Genomic DNA, 25,287 nt, shown 5'->3' on the forward strand with positions numbered 1-25,287 from the left:
TCCGAAATTGTTAAAACGTATGGGAATTGAGTGTAGGTTCTAATGCGGGGAAGAAAACGTTACGCTCCTCGTTGTGACCTCGGCAACTCTGAAGATATGGAACCCGAAATTAAAACAAATCATATAGAATATGAATAAAAAAGAATCGTTTGTTTCGTTTTTGGTTTTTATTGACTTCAACGTTTTTAAAATTTTTTGAACACAATATAATCACAAAACATCAGAATAGACATTTTCTGTTTTTTGTATAACGTGTAGTAAGAGTATGAACCGATTTTCTGAGTTAGCAGTTCGTGAAAGGACAACATACGACCGATCATGCGAAAAATTTGCCTAATTGTTTAATTGCCCTTTCATCGTGGTGAAAGCCGACTGCAAGAATAAAAAAGAAACCACATGTCTTATAGCACACCAAAACATATTCTTTCTCGTAGTCGGTATTAACAGAAAAGCTTTACAGTGTATAGCCTATGCCTGTCCGGGTATTTGTTAGGGTATTGTAAAAACTTGAAAGAAATCGGTGAAGAATTTTTCCATATTTTTGCTAGCAACGACTCCAGTTATTGACAGCCATTGAAAATCACTCTGTTGGTTTCCTGGTGCAGGTATTATGTTGAACACCTGCAACTTCAGTATAATCTCGTCGGCTGACATGCAGCGAACACTACAGGGCGTCTAGCATAGCTACGAAGGGTCAGCGAACAGTTTGTCTCTAAGGAAAGGTTCTTTCCCATGAGGTGCTCTTTGACCTCTAGGCGTTTAAGTCTTATAGACGGTGGTGCAAAAAAACGCCTAGGGGTCACAGAGCACCTCATGGGAAAGAGCCATTTCTTAGAGACAAACTGCTCGCTGAAAAAAAAAATGGCTCTACTATGGGACTTAACATCTATGGTCATCAGTCCCCTTGAACTTAGAACTACTTAAACCTAACTAACCTAAGGACACGACACACATCCATTTCTAGTATATATATATATATATATATATATATATATATATATATATATATATATATATATATATATATATATAACAGAGGGAAACATTCCACGTGGAAAAAACAGAGCACCTCATGGGAAAGAGCCATTTCTTAGAGACAAACTGCTCGCTGAAAAAAAAAAATGGCTCTGAGCACTATGGGACTTAACATCTATGGTCATCAGTCCCCTTGAACTTAGAACTACTTAAACCTAACTAACCTAAGGACATGACACACATCCATTTCCTGATGAGGCAACAGTTTGTTGCGAAAGCTTGAATTTTGTGTGTATATTTGTGTTTGTTTGTGTGTCTATCGACCTGCCAGCGCTTTTGTTTGGTAAGTCTCATCATCTTTCTTTTTATATATATATATATATATATATATATATATATATATATATATATAATGAAGACCTATACAAAAATACAGAAAAGATCACAGATACAATGAGGAAGAGACGGCTAAAATTTTATGGACATTTAAAAAGAATGGAAGAAACACGTATTACGAAGAAAATTTTTAATTACGTTAGTAAGCTGAAAAACACTGTAGGATGGATAGAAGCAGTAAAGAAAGACGCCAACTAAATAGGTGTTACAGAAGAAATAATACGTGACAGGAATAACTTTAGGCTACTTATAGAAAACGCAAACTATGAAGAAGATGCGCCAAAACCTCGACCCAAGAGAGTGTGGACAGATGAGCAGAGACGAGCAATTGGCGAGAAAATGAAGAAGTACTGGGAAGAACGGAAGAAAAAGAAACACCATAAGTCTTAAGTTGTATGCGGTCCATAGCTGGCCAAATTCATAATATATATATATATATATATATATATATATATATATATTCCATCCTATTGTTTATTTGCTTATTAGAATATCGTATAAAAATTCGAAGAACTTTTCGAGAGTTTTGCTAACGGAATTTACCCTATAGTAAATAGCCTATGTCCATCCGAATGGTTATTGGAGTGTCGTGTAAAACTTTAAACAAGTTCGGTCAAAACTATATTAAACAACTTTTCTTCTTTATATCTTAGTACAGATTACGCAATCTTTCCGTAGTGCCGTACTACAGTTCCGCCCTTCATTCTCGGCGGCAATATTACGACGCAGAACTTTTGTAAATATTTGTTCGTAGCTGTAGGAAAAGCCTGGAGCTGAAACAACACCGGACCGCAAGAGAAATAATACCGGAATGTTTCTTTTATACGCGGCGTCACACCAGAAATATAAAAGTAAAGATAATATTTCTATGCTCCACTCTGTAACAGCGCGCGGCATTTCTTTCGTTCTTTGGATTTAATAGCGCTGCCTGACTTCAATCTTTAAACATTGCTATCGTCTGCAATTTCTTGTACCGTGAAATAGTAAGTTTATTGATTTCACACGCCACAAAATCTAAACATAAACTAGCATAATGTTACTATTGAGACGTGGTTGTAGTTTTGTTTCTGGCTACATTTCCGCAACTACGCAGTAGTTGTCGTCTACTAACGAGGAGAACACAGCAAATGCCACATTCGGGTCTCACAGAAATTTCGCTCAGTGAAAGAGAAGTTAAAATAAGCGAACACGTATCTCGGTTTATCCGTAGATACACAAACGTTTCTGAGAAAACGGTCGAACTTCTCGACGTTGCTTAGATGGCTTTTTAGAATGTGATAGCCTAGCCTGATGACACAATGGGTAGCGTTACAGCCTCTCACTTTTGCACCTCCGTGTTGGAAACCCGATGAATGTTTTTATTTATTTTCTCATTTATCGACCCATGTCTGTAGAAGGTTACTGTTTCCTGTAAAGTTTGAAGCTGAAAGGGCGGGCGTTATATTAATTGTAAAATTAAAACCGGGTTTTCACAATGTCATACATTCATTGTATAATATCTGCTTATATGATATTTCATTCTTATACCAATTCCTGTATTTTATTCTTATGGTTGTTCTTCAAGAAGGTCTGGTGCATTCTCTTGGATGATATCGGTCGTAGAAACATCGGGAACATAGAAATTCCGAACACTACGTGCATCGCGAGGAGGCAGGCTGATCAAATCGACATTTCTTCGTATGAATCTCACTCAAACACTCGAAACAAATGTCATTAATATTGCTGAAGATTTCAGGCCTTAGCAATAGCTTCGCGGCAAACCACGCACAACGCAGCATTTTCCCGAAAACTGGCGCTTGCAACTTATTATAATTCAAGGTACACTACGGGAGTTTCATGGAAAACAATTTAAAAAAAATTTCTGATTCATTTATTGTTTTTTAAGTCGTTCACCAAACATACAGTTAGTAGGCCAATAAGGACAACGCTGTTTCAGTGTACATTGGAAAACATTCGTGTAGTAATCTTCTACGGACGTGGGTACATAAATCAAAAGAAAACTAGAAATAATCTTGTTTAGATCACGGGGGCTCAAAATTACGAAGCCGCGATTGTGCCACCGCTTCGTACGAACTGTTTACTCGCTAAAAGGCTCAAAGTACCTTGAAAACATTGACCGTCGCTAATTCAGAAACGGTCGAGTACCTACTTATAACCCGAGACAGGTATTCGCTTATTTTGACCCTGCTTCCGTCGAGCGAAGTTTCACTGGAATCAAGTTATAGTACTCGTCTTTTTCTCCTCGTAAGTAGACGACAGAGTTTTGTAACTGAACGCACCTATGGAAAAGACGTGCCTGGCAGCCTTTGTGAGGTTGACAACTGAGGTCAGCGGTGTTCCGGCCATGTTAACGGACACGTAGAACATGGCGGGGGCACATATTTGCTTCGGGGAGACCCCTTGAAGTAACGACTGCCCTGTGCGTACTGAATGTGATAAAGTGTACGGATACTTTCGCACGTGCCACAATCTCTTAATATTTTGTAGTACGATCAGGGCAGAATAAAAATGTCGCAAGTCGTTCTTTTGATACCAGATTTTGGCATGCTAGCTACTTCGGTGTAGCCAATTCACCTTAGAGATGGGAAAGTTTGTTTTGACCTGTAGCCTGATCTCATCGAGAGATTTTCGTGATAATTATTTCGCAGAGTCAGTATTTCATTCTAAACACCCATTGATGTAATTTGGTGTGTTTACATGGTGAGCAAGAAGTGTGGACTTAATGTAATATAAATTAATGGACGACCGGTGAATTCTTGCCACATATGTACTCAAGAAGTTATTGTCCCCTTCTTTCGGAAAGTATAAATGAATTTCCGTAGAAATCCTTCAACGAATATTTTAGTGTACAAGGAATGGTGTATCACCCTTAGCCATGGAACAAGGTGTAAGAACAACGGTCGTGAAAACACCCTAAATGATGGGTACCACAGGAGACTGTCACGTGTTGTTGATCGCAATAGGTTTCAAACACGTCAGGAGTTTCTGCTGTCAGTGAATGCGGCTTCATAATAACCAGTTTGTAAGATTTATGTAAAAATGGGTATCGAATATTCGTAATATCGTGCAATATGTCACAAGACTTAGAGTCTGTGGTGAAGGGCAGCGTGGCGCTTCCAGTGTGTCATTTTGCTGACACGTCGCGTCACCACCCACGTAGGAATAGCGTCCTCGCTTGCTATTGGCTAAGCAACGCTCTGTGATATGTGTTAGCACGAAATTTCCTTTGCTGTGATTGGCTAAAACCCTGGGCTGCCATTCCTCCACAGACATTCAGATACTTCGTTCAAAGTGTCCTCTTAGCCGGCCGCGGCGGTCTCGCCGTTCTAGGCGCGCAGCCCGGAACCGTGCGACTGCTACGGTCGCAGGTTCGAATCCTGCCTCGGGCATGGATGTGTGTGATGTCCTTAGGTTAGTTAGGTTTAAGTAGTTCTAAATTCTAGGGGACTGATGCCCACAGCAGTTGAGTCCCATAGAGCCATTTTTGAAAGTGTCCTCAGCAGAGTTCAAGCTGTCATACAGGAGCTGTGTGGACACACTAGCAGGCGTCCGGACACTTACAGTCAGATAATATACACTCGGCACGCTCGAAGCTAATTGGAAGTTATATCCTGCTAGCTGATGTCTTTGGTTGGCGTAGAAAAACTGCGGAGGGGATTATATCTTACGTCACTCCTACAGGAGAGAAATAGTAAAAGGACGAATCTGATTCGATTCTCATTTTTAGCTCATTCAGGTCGTATTAGCTCTGTTTCGAATCAGACACGTTATGCCGACCGGTTTCATGGTAGCACAGTATTGGACTTGGACATCAACCCTTGCCGTTCCAGAATGGTAGGATTATATAGAAGTGAATGACGGTATTAAGTGGGAATCGTTTCCAATTCACCGCACACGTGCTCTGCTTGGAACTGCTCCAGAGACAGCACGCCAGGCTTTGTCCACCGTGGTCGAAGACCTCAATGGAGTCGACGCACTATGACCTCCGCTTACCACATTCCAGTTCCTTGTAATTCTGCATTCTTTAGGCAACCATAATTCCCTTCGCCTTATGGCGAGCCGATGATTCTTACGGCATTTGTTTCAACAGCACAGTCAACGTACTTAATTTATCAAACTTAAACATTATTCTGTACTGATTATTGCAATATTTAGAACTGTGAAATATGCTCGTTAATTCCTAAATAACGTATGATGTCGAAGTGAAAGATAGTAGCTGACTTGTGTTATTCCAGTCTATTGTCTGCTAATAATAGGCTATGACACAATGGTCTGGTGAAGTCTTTCAATCGGACGCCATTTCGTCCTCTTGCGTGTTCCTAATATACCGCACTCATCTTAATGGGGGAAGAGGCAGTACAGTTCAACGTATTGTTTCGGTCAAATCTTGACATGACTCAAAGGTGAAAGGTTAAAGGCAGACTGAAATACTCCGCCGTCCGACCAGGAGCCGATCCCGTGACCTTTCGGTTACTAGGCTCACGCTTTACAGGTAGAACGGCAGCGTGGAGGTCTCTTCTGATGAGCACATTGCAAGGCATCCCAGATATGCTCAATAATGTTCATGTCTGGGGAGTTTGGTGGCCAGCGGAAGGTGTGTCACATTGTCCTGCTGGAACTATCCAAGTCCCTCGGAATGCACAATGGACATGAACGCATGCAGGTGATCAGACAGGATGCTTACGTGTCACCTGTCAGAGTCGTATCTAGACGTATCAGGAGTCCCATATCACCCCAACTGCACGCGACCCACACCATTACAGAGCCTCAATCAGCTTGAGCAGTCCCCTGCTGACGCGCAGGGTCCATGGATTCATGAAGGTGTCTCAAAGGTGTGTCCATGATGGTGTCAGCCATGAAGGTGTCCATCCACTCAGTACAATTTGAAACGAGACTCGTCCGACCAGGCAACATGTTTCAAGTCATCAACAGTCCAATGTCGGTGCTGACGTGCCCAGGAGAGGCGGCAAGCTTTGTGTCGTGCAGTTATCAAGGGTACACGAGTGGGGCTTCGGCTTCGAAAGCCCATGTCGATGGTGTTTCGTTAAATGGTTCGCACGCTGACACTTGTTGATGGCATAGCATTGAAATCTGCACCAATTTGCGGAAGGGTTGCACTTCTGTCATGCTGAATGATTCTCTTTAGTCGTCGTTGGTCCGGTTGTTGGAGGATCTTTTTCCGGCAGCAGCGATGTTGGGGATTTGATGTTTCACCGGATTACTGATATTCCCGGTACAGTCGTACTCTTGGAAGACATTCTGACGAGGATGAGGTGACTCACACAGTGAAGCACTGGCTCCGCCACCAGGACAGGTACCGACAGGGCATACACGCCCTTGTTTCGCGCTGGAGGAAGGCCATAGACGCCCTTGTTTCACGCTGGAGGATGGCCACAGAATGGGATGGGCATTACGTGGAAAAATAGGGCGTGAAAACACCATTCTTTCGTGTGTGTAATTATCATTATGTTCAATGAAGAATTGTTGAAGAAAAAAATGCGATGCCTTACTTTCTTGGCAACACTCGTACTTTCGAACACCTGAAACGTATACTGACTGTGAACTGTAAGAGAACGAAAGTGGAAAACTAATTGCGAGTACAATAGTTTTCAATCAGTTAGTATGAAATACTAGTTTTGTTGCGTATTTTGAAACATTTCTTTGGGAATCATTCACGAGCATTTACGTAAGTTCTTTTTGTACTAAAGGCAACTGCCTCGTCGCAGTGGATACACCGGTTCCCGTGAGATCACCGAAGTTAAGCACTGTCGGGCGTGGTCGGCACTTGGATGGGTGACCATCCAGGCCGCCATGCGCTGTTGCCATTTTTCGGCGTGCACTCAGCCTCGCGATGCCAATTGAGGAGCTTCTCGACCGAACAGTAGCGTCTTCGGTCGAGAATACCTTCATAACGGCCGGGAGAGCGGTGTGCTGACCACACGCCCCTCCTATCCGCATCCTCCTCTGAGGATGACACGGCGGTCGGATAGACCCGATGGACCACTTGTGGCCTGTAGACGGAGTGGTTTTTTTGTGTACTAAAACGATGCTAATTCAGTTTTTATATCATTTTATGCGAACGCTTTACGTGCACATTTTATGTAATGTTTTGGAGCATAAATGCATGTACACATAAGGGATTATTACTGCATCAAAATCCGGTCTCACGACTGATGAATAATCCTGTATAGCTCGGCGAGTCGCGTCCCCGCTTCGGACACTGCGGAGGGCTGCCTGACGGAGCCGGCCCCCTGCACCGCCAAGCGGCTGCTTTGTAGTCGCCGTGACGTCCCTGGGAAGCCCGGCGCGCTCGTCTCCACAACTACAGGCCTACCAGCCGCACGGGACAGGGCGAGCAGGCAGGGCCTCCTTATCCGCCGCTCTTTATAGAGCGCGGCGTCGCGCAGGACGCATATGCGGGCGAGCAGGGGGCGCTCGTATCGGAGATGCTGGCCCCGATAACATTGTGCCTCGCTTCCTGCTCTCTCAGTCTCTCTCTCTCTCTCTCGCTTGCTTGGCCTGCCTTCCGGTTTCCAGCCCCGTTGTGTGCGCCGCAAAAGACGCCCACGGCGGTCTGCCGCTACCGCCCACTTATCCCTCCTTTCACACAAAGCATTTCGTCGATTCCTCCACCAACAAGCTGTCTACTGCGAGTCAAGAATTTTTAATTATCACATCGAAACAAATTGAGCTGTGACCACGAAAGCAGGCGATGGTACTAGTACTTCATTACACCCCTCGATTATCTTACTCATTTTTTCGTGTTTGGAGATCAAAGTTTCTCAGCCCAAAATTGGGCTACACCCAGTTCTTCCTTGCTTTCTTGCCATAATTCTTGGAGCGTACTTTTATTGGGACAGATGAGACATGTCAGGACATGAAACTTCCTGGCGGATCAAAACTGTGTGCCGGACCGAGACTCGAACTCGGGACCTTTGCCTTTGCGGGCAAGTGCTCTACCAACTGAGCTACCCAAGTACGACTCATGCCCAGTCCTCACAGCTTTACTTCTGCCAGTACCTCGTCTCCTACCTTCCGAACTTTACAGAAGCTCTCCTGCGAAACTTGCAGAACTATCACTCCTTAAAGGAAGGATATTGCTAAGACATGGTTTTGCCACAGCCTAGGGGATGTTTCCAGAAAGAGATTTTCACTCTGCAGCGGAGTGTGCGCTGATATGGAACTTCTTGGCAGATCAAAACTGTGTGCCGGACCGAGACTCGAACTCGGGACCTTTGCCTTTCGCGGGCAAGTGCTCTACCATCTGAGCTACCCAAGCACGACTCACGCCCCATGTCAGGACATGTTGCGTAGCCCGACATCTGCCGCACGTATTCATCAGGTTAGCCTTTATTGCTGCTACACCCGTTCTGATGCGTTTCAGGCTCCTCCAAATCTTACCTCTCATGCTCTTGATGCTCGGGTATCTCTTGCAATCGAGGGTAGTTGTTTGCAGGTTCCGTAGGTTCTTTATTCAGGAATATCTTGCGGGATTTAAATCTTCTAGGTCCACAAGACGTGCGAAGTCATCCACATTGCTACTAAAAGAAATTCGATAAATTTTGGGTGTACGATAAATCGCACAAATCTAAGGGCTCTCAGTTCGACTAAATACCTAGGAATTACAATTAAGAGCAGCTTAAATTGAAAAGACCACATAGATAATATTGTGGGGAAGGCGAAACAAAGACTGCACTTCGGTGGCAGAACATCTAGAAGATACGACAAACCCACTAAAGAGACAGCCTACATTACACTGGTCCGTCCTCCGCTCGAATATTGCTGGGTGGTGTGGGATCTTTACAAGGTGGGATTGACGGAGGACATCGAAAAAGTGCAAGGAATGACAGCCCGTTTCGTGTTATCGCGCAATAGGGGTGAGAGTGTCACTGACATGATAAGCGAGTTGGGGTGGCAGTCACTGAAACAAAGGCGCTTTTCTTTGCGGCGGATTTATTTACGAAATTTCAATGGTTCAAATGGTTCAAATCGCTCTGAGCCTTATGGGACTTAACATCTGAGGTCATCAGTCCCCTAGAACTTAGAACTACTTAAACCTAGCTAACCTAAGAACATCACACACATCCATGCCCGAGGCAGGAGTCCAACCTGCGACCGTAGCGGTCGCGCGGTTCCAGACTGAAGCGCCTAGAACCGCTCGGCCACAACGGCCGGAGAAATTTCAATCACCCTCTTCCGAAGCGAAAATATTTTGTTGACACCCACCTACGAAGGGAGAAATGATCATCATAATAAAATAAGAGAAATCAGAGCCCGAACGGAAAGATTTAGGTGTTCCTTTATCCTAAGCGCCATTCGAGAGATGAATTATATAGAAGTAGTATGAAAATGGTTCGATGAACCCTCTGCCAGGCACTTAAGTGTGAATTGCAGAGTAACCATGTAGATGCAGATGTAGAAGAAGAGGCGAACACGGAATGGCGTCCATCTGAGGTATCCTTAAGGATGTCAGTGTGCTCGTCAGCGGCTGTTCAGGAGCTTGCAGAACTAGCACTCCTGGAAGAATGGACATTTCGCAGGAGAGCTTCTGTGAAGTTTGGAAAGTAGGAGACGAGGTACTGGCGGAAGTAAAGCTGTGAGGACGGGCCGTGAGTTGTGCTTGGGTAGCTCAGATGGTAGAGCACTTGCCCGCGAAAGGCAAAGGTCCGAGTTGGAGTCTCGGTCTGGCACACAGTTTTAATCTGCCAGGAAGTTTCAGTGATAATATGGTTCGAAGACAAATCTACACAAAAACCCACACACATCATCTCAGAAGAAGAGAGGAAAAGAAGATTGAAGAAATACAGGGCAGTGAGAAAAGAACAACACACACAGAAATGGTTGATCAAATGTACCCCAAAGGGGGTGAAACGAAAGGGGAAGACGAAGAAGAAATGACAGCTAGCTCTAAATGTAGACAAACGACACACTCACGTCGATTAAATATATAATCGTTACATCACACAGCGAAATGAACGGAACGAGTAGTGGAGAAGGCGAATGGAGAGTTTTAGAAAAAACGTGGTTCATCTGTGAAGGAAACCGGATATGGCACACTAGTGCAACCAGTTCTTGAGTACGGCTCGAGTGTTTGGGATGTGTAGCAGGTCGGATTAGAGGAAGATATCGAAGCGATCGAGAGGCAGGCTGCTGGATTTGTTACCGGTGGGATCGAACACGATGTGAATATTACAGAGGTGCTTCAGGAACTTACAAGAATCCGTGGAGGGAAGGCTACGTTCTGTTCGGCTAATACTATTAAGAATATTTAGAGAACCGGAACTTGAAGCTGACTGCAGAACGATTCAACTGCCACCAGCATACATTTTGCGGAAGGATCACGAGGATAAGTCAAGAGAAATTAGGGTTCGTACGGAGCCACACAGACAGTCGTTTTTCCGTAGCTCTCTTTGCAAGTTGAACAGGAAAAAATGAGTAGCAGAGGTACAGGATACCGTTAGTCACACGCGGTACGGTGGATTGTGGAATATGTATGTAAATGCAGATATACAGCAGAAAAGGACGAAATGACAGATGTAAAAATTGTATCCTCCGCCACATACCAGACAAGAAAACGACATAATAGTGCTTTCTCATCCAGTTTCAAGTCTCTAGCTCATCGGTAAGTTACTTTAAAAAATCACAAAATTTGTGATAAACAGACAAGAGAGTGAATTAATGAAAATGTAAAAAATGAGTTATGTGTATACCGAAGCTGACTGGTAGAAATTGCAGCAGGCGTCCTTGAGGTGTGCTTTATATCACTGCGTTTCACGGCTACATTTAGCGGTAGGGGTTCTTGGCGGTCTTACGGTCATGGTTTGGTAGAAATTGGTTGAGGCGTTGCAGGGGTATACCCATAAATCGAATGTTGTCGCAGACTCTCTCTGCAGCAGATAATTTACGCCTGTAGAGACTGTGACGCAACCTGCTAAGCACAGCCTTCGTGCAAGAACTCTAACTGGGCAGGCGGTGTTTCTTTGTGTCTATTTAAATCCCTGCTATGACCAGACGCACCTTCTTTTGTCCGATCATAATTGTGGGTTCTTTGACTGCGCTGGGAGAGGCTCATCAAATTAGGACACATGAAATATTAGTTCAAATTATTACATAAATGAATAAATTTAACTTTGACCCAGTCCTTCGCCACAGGATTGCTTGATAATTTAGAACTGACATTGGCTACGAAAGTATCAATTGATGCTCAAAGTAACGAACTGTTTTCTTGAGGTGCAATTGCCGACATTTGCTACAGTACAAGTGCATTTGAACTTTTAACAACTTGTTGCTCCTAGACTGTGATGTTAGCTCATCCATATGAGGTCACCAACTGGACACAACTCTTGCATGACCGACGTTGTGCAGAAGTCAGCGTGAGGGCTGAGAGGGTTGTGCTGAGAGGGAAGCAGCAGATAATGCAGATGTGCAGAACTATAGACCTATAACGCCGTTCAGTTGTAGAATTTTGGAACACGTATTATGTTCGAGTATAATGACTTTTCTGGAGACTAGAATGGGTTTCGAAAAAGACGATCGTGTGAAACCCAACTCGCGCTATTCGTCCACGAGACTCAGAGGGCCACATACATGGGTTCCCAGGTAGATGACGTATTTCCTGACTTCCGCAAGGCGTTTAATACAGTTCTCCACAGTTGTTTAATGAACAAAGTAAGAGGATATGGACTATCGGAATAATTGTGTGATTGGGTTGAGGAGTTCCTGGATAACAGAACGCAGCATGTGATTCTCAGTGGAGAGATGTCTTCCAAAGGAAGAGTGATTTCAGATGTGCTGCAGAGAAGTGTCGTTGGACCGTTGCTATTCACAATATATATAAATGAACTTGTGGATAACATCGGAAGTTCACTGAGGCTTTTTGCGGATGATGCTGTAGTATATCGAGAGGTTGTAACAATGGAAAATTGTACTGAAATGCAGGAGTGTCCGCAACGAATTGACGCATGGTGCAGGGAATGGCAATTGTATCTCAATGTAGACAAGTGTAATGTGCTGCGAATACATAGAAAGAAAGATTCTTTATCATTTAGCTACAATACAGCAGGTCAGCAACTGGAAGCAGTTAATTCCATACATTATCTGGAAGTAGGCATTAGGAGTGATTTAAAATGGAATGATGATATAAAGTTGATCATCGGTAAAGCAGACGCCAGACTGAGATTCATTGGAAGAATCCTAAGGAAATGCAATCCGAAAACAAAGGACGTAGGTTATAGTACACTTGTTCGCCCACTGCTTGAATACTGGTCACCAGTGTGGGGTCCGTACCAGATTGGGTTGATAGAAGAGATAGAGAAGATCCAACGGAGACCAGCGCGTTTCGTTACAGGATCATTTAGTAATCACGAAAGCGTTACAGAGATGATAAACTCCAGTGGAAGACTCTGCAAGAGAGACGCTCAGTCGCCGGCCGCGGTGGTCTAGCGGTTCTAGGCGCTCAGTCCGGAACCGCGCGACTGCTACGGTCGCAGGTTCGAATCCTGCCTCGGGCATGGATGTGTGTGATGTCCTTAGGTTAGTTAGGTTTACGTAGTTCTAAGTTCTAGGGGACTGATGACCACAGATGTTAAGTCCCATAGTGCTCAGAGCCAGAGACGCTCAGTAGCACGGTACGGGCTTTTGTTGAAGTTTCAAGAACATACCTTCACCGAGGAGTCAAGCAGTATATTGTCAACACAGAGGCATAGCAACAATCTTTCTTTCCATGACCAATACGAGACTGGAATAGAAGGGAGAACCGATAGAGGTTCTCAAAGTACCCTCCGCCACACACCGTCAGGTGGCTTGCGGAGTATGGATGTGGATGTAGATGTAGAAGCGTGGTCTTCTGCAGTACCTCAGACTGGTTGTTGCCGCTTGCAGCGAGCACTCGCTCATGTCTGTGTATCGATTCACGTTGCCGACTTTGGTGTGGGATCGCGATCTCTCGTCGATACTACAAGCCGGAAACACTCATCTGCTGCAAGTATGTGGTTCTTCCACCCAAACTATTGACATATCATGCAGTTACGAGCTACATTTAAAATTTCAGGTCGGTAGCTCATCGGGAAGTCCCCTAGGACTTAGAACTACTTAAACCTAACTAACGTAAGGACATTACACACATCCATGCCCGAGGCAGGATTCGAACCTGCGACCGCATCGGTCGTGCGGTTCCAAACTGAAGCGCCTAGAACCGCTCGGCCACTCCGGCCGGCTTGACTTTTATCATAAAAAAAACTGAGATATCTTGCAGACTCAGTCCAAGAACACCGACCAGGAAAGCTGCGTTAACTGATGCTACTCCACTACAACGCCCGACTGCATTCTGCTAGACTGACAATAAGCATTGCACAGTAGTTGGATTGGGAAGTCATTCCGCACCCAACTTATACACATGGTCTTGTGACCTCAGATTGTCATATTTTCCGTTCTCTATCGAGCAACCTTCAAGGAACATCCTTTCCGGACGAAAATGCGCTCTGAAAATGCCTCGACGAGTTTTTTGCCTCAAAGCCAAGTGATTTGTAGTCGCGGAATCGAAAAGTTACCCCAGCGTTGGCAGACTGTTGTATCTACATCTACATCTACATCCATACTCCGCAAGCCACCCGACGGTGTGTGGCGGAGGGTACCTTCTATTCCAGTCTCGTATTGTTCGTGGAAAGAGGGATTGTCGGTATGCCTCTGTGTGGGCTCTAATCTCTCTGATTTTATCCTCATGGTCTCTTCGCGAGATATACGTAGAAGGGAGCAATATACTGCTTGACTCCTCGGTGAAGGTATGTTCTCGAAACTTCAAGAAAAGCCCGTACTGAGCTACTGAGCGTCCCTCCTGCAGAGTCTTCCACTGTAGTTTATCAATTATCTCCGTAACGCTTTCGCGATCACTAAATGATCCTGTAACGAAGCGCGCTGCTCTCCGTTGGATCTTCTCTATCTCTTCTATCAACCCGATCTGGTACGGATCCCACACTGGTGAGCAGTATTCAAGCAGTGGGCGAACAAGCGTTCTGTAACCTACTTCCTTTGTTTTCGGATTGCATTTCCTTAGGATTCTTCCAATGAATCTCAGTCTGGCATCTGCTTTACCGATGATCAACTTTATATGATCATTCCATTTTAAATCACTCCTAATGCGTACTCCCAGATAATTTATGGAATTAACTGCTTCCAGTTGCTGACCTGCTATATTGTAGCTAAATTATAAGGAATCTTTCTTTCTATGTATTCGCGGCACATTACACTTGTCTACATCGAGATTCAATTGCCATTCCCTGCACCATGCGTCAATTCGCTGCAGATATTCCTGCATTTGAGTACAATTTTCCATTGTTACAACCTCTCGATATACCACAGCATCATCCGCAAAAATCCTCAGTGAACTTCCGATGTCATCCACAAGGTGATTTATGTATATTGTGAATAGCAACAGTCCTACGACACTCCCCTGCGGCACACCTGAAATCACTATAACTTCGGAAGACTTCTCTCCATTGAGAATGGCATGCTGCGTTCTGTTATCTAGGAACTCTTCAATCCAATCACACAATTAGGCTGATAGTTCGTATGCTCTTACTTTGTTCATTAAACGACTGTGGGGAACTGTATTATTGATGACTAAAGTCCCTGTTATGGGTATGTGTTGTGTTTATTAAACATGTAGAAAAACTCTACGAACTTATAAACTAACCCAATACTTTGAAAGGGACAATATTATTGCTTAAAAAAAAGTCAGCCTCATTACTTTTCTCACACGCCTCGTTCTGAGGATGAGTATGTAAATCCGAAGCGAGTAACCGTGTTTTTTTTTTTTTTTTTTTTTTTTTTTTAAATAAGGTAAACCAAAGCGAAATTGTGAATTGTGGCTGTTTGCTGGTGTGCGCTGTCGGGTCTCTGTTGCCGGCAGTGCGAGTGAACGCGGGACTGTTTCTCGAAGGAGCCCCGTGCTGCTGATAAGCGGCGCGAGTGTTGCTTCCGACTGCCGGCCGTGCCTTATCTGTGTGCTGCGGCTGTGTGGACAGAGGTGCGGGAGTTCCGCAAACAGCGCAGCTGCTGGGACGCCGCGCGGCCGCCGAGATTGGCAATTACTTAGGAGTAGCCACCTCGTGCTGTGCTGGCCGCGTCGCATAGGCCGAGCTGCCCCGGCAGGAGTGCTCGCCCGGGCAACCAACCTCGGCTGCGGGATTGGCCGCGGCACGCACACCTTCTGCCGTGCTGCTTCTGCAGCAACAAGAGCACCCTTCTACTACTTGGTGTCGAGGTAGGGCCGATGCTCTCAAAATCGTGTCGTGGAATCGACGCTCCCATATGACTACATCAGCGATACCATATTGGAGATGAATTTGCTGCAGCACTAGAAGACCCAACTCGAAACAAGACCTCTCGAGCAGACGACATTCCTTTACAATTACTGACATCCTTAGAAGAAGAAACAGGAATCGATATAGAGGAGACAGGGGATCCGGTATTAGAATCAGAATTTAAAAGAGCTTTGGAAGGCTTAAAATCAAATAAGGCAGATTTTTAAAATCATTGGGGAAAGTGGCAACAAAACGATTACTCGCATTGGTGTGTGGAATGTATGAGAGTGGCAATATACCCTCCGAATTTCGGAAAAATATCGCCCTGACGTTTCCGAAGACTGCAAGGGCCGACAAGTGCGTGAATTGTCGCGCAACAGCTTATAGACCCGTTACCGACAAGAATAATATACAGAAGAATGGAAAACAAAATTGAGGACGTTTTAGATGATTATCAGTTTGGTTTTAGGAAAGGTAAAGACACTAGAGAGGCATTCCTGACATTGATGTTGATAATCGAAGTAAGACTAGATTAGAATCAAGACACATTCATAGAATTTGTCGACCTGGAAAATGCGTTCGACAATATAAAATAGTGCAAAATGTTCGAAATTCTGAGAGAAACATAAGTGAGCTACTGGGAAAGACTATCTACAAGAGTCAAGAGGGAACAATAAGAGTACAAGAACAATAACGAAGTGCACGGATTAAAAAGTGTGTAACACAGGAATGCAGGCTTCCGCTCATACTGTTCAATCTATACGTCGAAGAAGGAACGACAAAAGTAAAAGAGAGGTTGAAGAGTAGAATTAAAATTCAGTGATATCAATGATAATATTCGGTGATGACATTGCTGTCCTCACTGAAACTGAAGAAGAAGTACAGGATATGCTGAATCGAATAATGGAAGTAAGACTAGATAAGAATCAAGACACATTCATAGGATGGAAAATGCGTTCGACAATATAAAATAGTGAAAAATGTTCGAAATTCTGAGAGAAACAGAAGTGAGCTACTGGGAAAGACTATCTACAAGAGTCAAGAGGGAACAATAAGAGTACAAGAACAATAACGAAGTGCACGGATTAAAAAGTGTGTAACACAGGAATGCAGGCTTCCGCTCATACTGTTCAATCTATACGTCGAAGAAGGAACGACAAAAGTAAAAGAGAGGTTGAAGAGTAGAATTAAAATTCAGTGATATCAATGATAATATTCGGTGATGACATTGCTGTCCTCACTGAAACTGAAGAAGAAGTACAGGATATGCTGAATCGAATAATGGAAGTAAGACTAGATAAGAATCAAGACACATTCATAGGATGGAAAATGCGTTCGACAATATAAAATAGTGAAAAATGTTCGAAATTCTGAGAGAAACAGAAGTGAGCTACTGGGAAAGACTATCTACAAGAGTCAAGAGGGAACAATAAGAGTACAAGAACAATAACGAAGTGCACGGATTAAAAAGTGTGTAACACAGGAATGCAGGCTTCCGCTCATACTGTTCAATCTATACATCGAAGAAACATGACAAAAGTAAAAGAGAGCTTCAAGAGTAGAATTAAAATTCAATGATATCAATGATAATATTCGGTGATGACTTTGCTGTCCTCACTGAAACTGAAGAAGGAGTACAGGATATGCTGAATCGAATAGACAGTCTCAGTGCAGGATATGAACTGAGAGAAAGAAGAAATGAGAAGTAGCAGAAACGAGAACAGTGAGAAACTTAACGTAAGGACTGGTGATCATCAAGTAGATGAAGTTAATGAATTATGTTAGCTAGGTGGCAAAATACCCCATCACGGTCGGCTCAAGGAGGACATAAGAAGCTGACTAGCCCTGGCGAAGAGAGCATTCCTGGCCAAGAGAAGTTTAGTAGTATCAAACATAAGACTTCAACTGAAGAAGAAATTTCTGGGATTATACCTTTGGATCACAGCGTTGAACGGTAGCTAGTCATGGACTGTGGGAGAACTGGAGCAGAAGAGAATCGAAGCATTCGAGACGTGATGCTAAAGAAGGTTAAAAATTAGATGAACTGATAAGGAATCAGGAGATTCTACACAGAATCGGCGAGGAAAGGAATATGTGGGAAACATTGACAGGGAGAAGGGACAATATGATAGGAAATCTGATAAGATATCAGGGAATGACTTCCGTTGTACCAGAGAGAGAGCTGTAGAGGAAAGAAAACTGTAGAGGAATATATCCAGCAAATCATTGAGGAAGTTGGTTGAAAGTGTTACTCTGAGCCCTGTGCCTCGCAAGTTGGTATCCACGGAGATAAATTTCTTCCAAGTAGGGTAACGCCTGTTGGGAAAGCGTTCTGTGTACATTCTTGCTGCTTTAGGGGCACTACAAGCCGTCGCACCGTACATTAAATGTCTGCCAACTTTCATGACGAGTGACGTTCCGTCCTTGACAACACGTCATGGACTGCCATCTAAATATAATCGGATGTGAACCCATTATCAACTGTTTCAATTTGACCCTGTATTAGACTGGCGAAAAAGCCTCAGGTCTTAAGAAGAATGTAATAATTGAAATTCCCAAGAAGACAGGTGAGAATGTTACCAAACTATCCAGTTAATAAGCCATGATTTAAAAATAATGACAAATTATTTTCATAAAAATGTCAAAAACTTGTTCAGTCTGGGTTCTAGAGAGACGTAGGAACGCGCTGCGCAATCCTGACCCCACGACTTATCTCAGATTGAAAGAAGGAAGATCTACATTTATAGTATCCGTAGATTTAGGGAAAGCTTTTGACAATGTAGACTAAAATGCTGTCGGTTGGGTAGGGTGCCATAAAGTCATTGTATCCGCTCTGAGTCAAGCTGGTCCACAACTGTTCAAAATAGTCCTTGACATCTCTGACTCTGGCACTGGGAGGAAGTTGAGCTCCAGGCGTGTGGCACACACGATGTATCGGGGACAGATCTGGGGCTATTGCTGACCTCAAAATCACTTAGACAGTTCTTATAGACACGTTTGGACAAACATTATCCTGTTGAAAAATGGCACCTCGACACCGCTGCGTGAGGATGCAGGATGTTCCTGATGTCTTATTGTGCGTCAGGGTTCCTCAATCACTACCAGTCTGAAGTCATACCCAGCGTCTCCTTACACCATGACGGTAGGATTAAGACCGCAATAGTGGAAGAATGGGACCTCTACACAGGTCACCGTCATAGTTGCAGACTGTGGGCATCCGGTATAGTGCAGAACGCGTTAATCCACAGCCCATGCGTCCCAATCACAGCACTTCCAAACGCAGCCGGTTTTGGTGTGGTGTTAATTACAGCGTGCACATGGAAAAACAGTTATTTACTGCTTCTGCTGCTAGTCTCCAACCTATAGTACGGGATGAGATAGAATGGTGCAGGGAATCCAGTGCTTGTTCTTGGCTACTGGATGCATATGTGAAAGGGTTGCGATGTGTTTGATGCACATTACAGCGATCCTTGCTTGCACTCACGTTTCCATGTAGCTCAACATTGGACCACTGTCACATCAGAATACCCCACAGATGTGGATATTGCACGATTCGTCCATCCAGGCAAATGCAGACCACGATGAGACTTCTTTCCAGCTCTGGCAGATGGTAATAACGCAGTCTCAAACGAGTACGTGATATCTCCCCGTCCGTGACAATGGTCACTCAACATCTCGCGCTGCCTCATATACACTCCTGGAAATGGAAAAAAGAACACATTGACACCGGTGTGTCAGACCCACCATACTTGCTCCGGACACTGCGAGAGGGCTGTACAAGCAATGATCACACGCACGGCACAGCGGACACACCAGGAACCGCGGTGTTGGCCGTCGAATGGCGCTAGCTGCGCAGCATTTGTGCACCGCCGCCGTCAGTGTCAGCCAGTTTGCCGTGGCATACGGAGCTCCATCGCAGTCTTTAACACTGGTAGCATGCCGCGACAGCGTGGACGTGAACCGTATGTGCAGTTGACGGACTTTGAGCGAGGGCGTATAGTGGGCATGCGGGAGGCCGGGTGGACGTACCGCCGAATTGCTCAACACGTGGGGCGTGAGGTCTCCACAGTACATCGATGTTGTCGCCAGTGGTCGGCGGAAGGCGCACGTGCCCGTCGACCTGGGACCGGACCGCAGCGACGCACGGATGCTCGCCAAGACCGTAGGATCCTACGCAGTGCCGTAGGGGACCACACCGCCACTTCCCAGCAAATTAGGGACACTGTTGCTCCTGGGGTATCGGCGAGGACCATTCGCAACCGTCTCCATGAAGCTGGGCTACGGTCCCGCACACCGTTAGGCCGTCTTCCGCTCACGCCCCAACATCGTGCAGCCCGCCTCCAGTGGTGTCGCGACAGGCGTGAATGGAGGGACGAATGGAGACGTGTCGTCTTCAGCGATGAGAGTCGCTTCTGCCTTGGTGCCAATGATGGTCGTATGCGTGTTTGGCGCCGTGCAGGTGAGCGCCACAATCAGGACTGCATACGACCGAGGCACACAGGGCCAACACCCGGCATCATGGTGTGGGGAGCGATCTCCTACTCTGGCCGTACACCACTGGTGATCGTCGAGGGGACACTGAATAGTGCACGGTACATCCAAACCGTCATCGAACCCATCGTTCTACCATTCCTAGACCGGCAAGGGAACTTGCTGTTCCAACAGGACAATGCACGTCCGCATGTATCCCGTGCCACCCAACGTGCTCTAGAAGGTGTAAGTCAACTACCCTGGCCAGCAAGATCTCCGGATCTGTCCCCCATTGAGCATGTTTGGGACTGGATGAAGCGTCGTCTCACGCGGTCTGCACGTCCAGCACGAACGCTGGTCCAACTGAGGCGCCAGGTGGAAATGGCATGGCAAGCCGTTCCACAGGAGTACATCCAGCATCTCTACGATCGTCTCCATGGGAGAATAGCAGCCTGCATTGCTGCGAAAGGTGGATATACACTGTACTAGTGCCGACATTGTGCATGCTCTGTTGCCTGTGTCTGTGTGCCTGTGGTTCTGTCAGTGTGATCATGTGATGTATCTGACCCCAGGAATGTGTCAATAAAGTTTCCCCTTCCTGGGACAATGAATTCACGGTGTTCTTATTTCAATTTCCAGGAGTGTATCTACCAGAGCTGATAACAACACTAAACACGAACAACAGCAATGTACTCTAGTCGCCGCTCTGCCTGCCACAGAAATTTACCATTCTTATCATTTACATATCTGTAGATGGTGCGTACATGTGTGAAGTTGCACCGACATCCGTCCATGTCTTCTGGTGGCTCATTTTTCTTCCAGGCTTTTTATCTGTGCGCCAGAGGGCGAAAGGTTAGAATTAACACTTGTTTCTGTAACATTTAATCAGTTTTCCACTGTCTTTTTCTAATTCTCTCTCTCGATTACTTTTTTTTATTAATTATACTTCCTTTAAAAGGCGTAATGCTGAAACATATCACTTCATTTGAGACTGTATGTTAGGATATTGGTGTTATTCTCGTATATAACATTTCCTTTCTTTTAGTCTATTATCTAGAAACTAAAAGAAAACAACAAATAAATGAGTAAGTAAATATTGTCAGTTATAACGCAATTTGTGGCACCACAATGATTTGTGACGAATGATGGAGTTATGACAGCCGGAGGTGGATAGATCGGAGACGCTGCAAGATCGCAATTCAGGCCCCCTGTCTACTGAGTGCAAAAAGGAATTGTTGAACAACGTGTGTTGATCTGAAAGAGAGCTTAATCGAAGAGAAGACAGCATTTCACTGCTGAATCTAGAGCTCCTTATTTTTCAGGATAGTTTACCTGCTTCCATACCAGTTTTACAAACGAAGGAGTGTCAGTCGTGGACGCTGCTTGTGCATGGTTGATAGCGATAGACAGGCCAGCAGCTGTCAGTAGTGGTAATGATCATCTTTCATCAGGTCTGCGGACTGTATAGAAAGGTGGCTTAGCATTTTGGAAAACTGAGGGATTTGTAGAACAAATGCTTGAAGCCCTCTTTCTCTTGATTAGATTTGGAAGTCTTCGAGTTTCACCTGAATGTATTGTCAAAGGATTTACGGCGGCAGAAAAACTTGAGTTAAGCTGATTCGATAGCTAATAGTTGCAATTCGTGCGTGCCATCTGGTCCTTAGGTTGGATAGCGTGTGTCGATCTAAAACGGAGCTACAGGGATTGTGAAAAATATGGAAACGCCGCGAGAAATGCATGCTTGAACATCAACGCTGGTTACGCTGTTGTATTTGGCCATGACAGGGAAATGTGCAGTACGTTTCAGATAGTTCTGTGAGGTTGTGAGTGCAGCGTGTCACAGTTAAGTGAATTCAAATGTGGACAAATTGTTGATACTCGTATGGTGAGTGCTTCCGTAAGCAAGGGAGCCGAGGTGTTCGTTGTTTCAAGAGGCACCACATCGAAGATTTATACCGCTTACTAGGAAAGCGGAAAAACACGACCAGTGTCATTGTAGATACATAATGTACAACTAAATTGTCGACGTTTCGACCGACTCGCTGCTGTTCTCTTCAGGGCGGTTCACTAGTGAATCTTCCTTTACATACTGTCATTTTCGCTTATCTGGAGACTACCGACGTCACAAATCTGAGATGTCACTGAACAGTCTGAAGAGGTTGTTATCGAGGGGTTGCTGTATGGTACGCTGTTGGCTGTACTATCCTGGTGGCTGATTGGAAGGTAACCCTAGTAGGTGATTGGTGGATGCAGCAGCGTAAAATAAGAGATGCCATTGAAATATTTAAGCATCTTTACAGCATGGACAGGGAGGATGGCTACAAGTTACCTGCAACCTGGCTGCCGGCGATTGCAGCCCGGCGGGCCGCGTACGTTCGCAGCCAGCAGCACCACTTGACCCCGGTTTGGCAGTATGAACAGCGGCCGCGAGAGAACTGCGGTGCGGCCTCAACGCTTCGTTGCAGGAACACACTGGACACAAACTGCCTACTTGCTATTGCCTTCCAATCACCCTCGAGAGATTACCTGCCAATCCCTTACCTGAGTGGCACAGGCAACACACAGCCGATACGCTACCTTCTATAAAATACCTACTGGAGTTGCCTTCCACCAGGTCCCGAGCGTAGCATAAGCATAATCTACCGTACAGCCACACTTCCATAACAATCTCTTCAAATTGTCCAATGAAGTCTCAAGTGTGTGACGTCGGTAGCCACCAGATAACCGAAAACGACAGGCAAGCAGCGGCAGAGCGCCCTAAAGAAGATCGCAGCAAGTCGGTTTAATTGTCAGCAGTTTAGTTTTTTAGTAGTTTACAATGACGCGGCCAAATACCCAAAATTATTTTATCCAAAACCATACGCTAAGTAACAACTCGGGGGAAAGTGTGGGCTGACTGATCGTCACAGGCGGTCTTTAATAGGTTTACGACGAAAAATACACTACTGGCCATTAAAATTGCTACACTAAAAAGAAATGCAGATGATAAACGGGTATTCACTGGACAAATATATTAAACTCTAACTGACATGTGATTACATTTTCATGCAATTTGGGTGCATAGATCGTGAGAAATCAGTACCCAGAACAACCATCTCTGGCCGTAATAATGTCCTTGATACGCCTGGGCATTGAGTCAAACGGAGCTTGGATGGCGTGTACAGTTACAGCTGCCCATGCAGCTTCAACACGAGAGTAGTGAGTGGCGTATTGTGACGAGCGAGTTGCTCGGCCACCATTGGCCAGACGTTTCCAATTGGTGACAGATCTGGAGAATGTGCTGGCCAGCGCAGCAATCGAACATTTTCTGTATCCAGAAAGGCCCGTACAGGACCTGCAACATGCAGTCGTGCATTATCCTGCTGAAATGTAGGGTTTCGTAGGGATCGAATGAAGGGTAGAGCCACGGGTAGTAACACATCTGAAACGTAACGTCCACTGTTCAAAGTGCCGTCAATGCGAACACAGCATTACCGTTGAACAAACATTGTACCAACGGATGGATCTTATCCCCTAAAATGGTCGCATAATCCTTGGCAGTTTTGCGTCCTTGCAGGATACCCATGGGGCCCATGGAATACCACTATATGGCCACCAAAATCATCACCGAACCAGTCAGAAATTGGAAACAGTATTAAATAAGACTCATGTGGCCAAACGACTTTCTCCTATTGTCCCATAGTGCAGATTTTATGACTTCGGCATAACATTTCCCTGTTGCAGGCATTTGCGTTACTGATGAGTGCTTTTGGAATTCCAGCTCGTCCTGCAGTTCCCTGCTAATGAAGTTCCCTTCACGCTGATTTGGTGCTAACAGGGTTCGCAAGTGCGAAATTCACTTCTGCCGTGACTGTTGCAGCTGTCGTCCTCTTACACTATTGGCCATTAAAATTGCTACAACACGAAGATGACGTGGTACAGACGCGAAATTTAACCGACAAGAAGAAGATGCTGTGATATGCAAATGATTAGCTTTTACAGCATTCATACAAGGTTGGCGACGGTGGCGACATCTACAACGTGCTGACATGAGGAACGTTTCCAACCGATTTCCCATACACAAACAGCAGTTGACCGGCGTTGCCTGCTGAAACGTTGTTGTGATGCCTCGTGTATGGAGGAGAAATGCGTACCACCACGTTTCCGACATTGATAAAGGTCGGATTGTAGCCTATCGCGATTGCGGTTTGTCGTATCGCGACATTGCTGCTCGCGTTGGTCTAGATCCAATGACTGTTAGCAGAATATGGAATCGGTGGGTTCAGAAGGGTAATACGGAACGCCGTGCTGGCTCCCAACGGCCTCGTATCACTAGCAGTCGAGATGACAGGCATCTTATCAGCATGGCTGTAACGAATCGTGCAGCCACGCCTCGATCCCTGAGTCAACAGATGGGGACGTTTGCAAGACAACAACCATCTGCACGAACAGTTCGACGACGTTTGGAGCAGCATGGACTATCAGCTCGGAGACCATGGCTGTGGTTACCCTTGACGCTGCATCACAGACAGGAGCGCCTGCGATGGTGTACTCAACGACGAACCAGGGTGCATGAATAACAAAACGTCACTTTTTCGGATGAATCCAGGTTCTGTTTACGGCATGATGATGGTCGCATCCGTGTTTGGCGACATCGCGGTGAACGCACATTGGAAGCGTGTATTCGTCATCACCATACTGGCGTATCACCCGGCGTGATGGTATGGGGTGCCATTGGTTACACGTCTCGGTCACCACTTGTTCTCATTGACGGCACTTTGAACAGTGGACGCTATATTTCAGATGTGTTACGACCCGTGGCTCTCCCCTTTATTCGATCCCTGCGAAACATTTCAGCAGGATAATGCACGAGAGCATGTTGCAGGTCCTGTACGGCCTTTCTGGATACAGAAAATGTTCGACTGCTGTCCTGGCCAGCACATTCTCCAGATCTCTCACCAAATGAAAACGTCTGGTCTATGGTGGCCGAGCAACTGGCTCGTCACAATACGCCATTCACTACTCTTGATGAACTGTGGTATCGTGTTGAAGCTTCATGGGGAGCTGTACCTTTACACGCGATCCAAGCTCTGTTTGACTCAATGCTCAGGCGTATGAAGTCCGTTATTACGGCCAGAGGTGGTTGTTCTGGGTACTGATTTCTCAG

At 45.2% G+C, this 25,287-nt stretch overlaps 1 protein-coding gene and 1 pseudogene across 1 annotated transcript in view; one reads left to right on the top strand and one right to left on the bottom strand.

Moving 5' to 3' along the window:
- The window catches only part of LOC126204297 (uncharacterized calcium-binding protein B0563.7-like), a 532,738-nt gene that overhangs the window by 106,597 nt on the left and 400,854 nt on the right, over positions 1–25,287 (bottom strand). The gene's annotated exons all lie outside the window — the stretch shown is intronic.
- LOC126204853 (5S ribosomal RNA) lies at positions 7,079–7,196 on the top strand (annotated as a pseudogene).

Source organism: Schistocerca nitens, chromosome 9 (genome assembly GCF_023898315.1).
Source record: "Schistocerca nitens isolate TAMUIC-IGC-003100 chromosome 9, iqSchNite1.1, whole genome shotgun sequence".
Taxonomy (NCBI): domain Eukaryota; kingdom Metazoa; phylum Arthropoda; class Insecta; order Orthoptera; family Acrididae; genus Schistocerca; species Schistocerca nitens.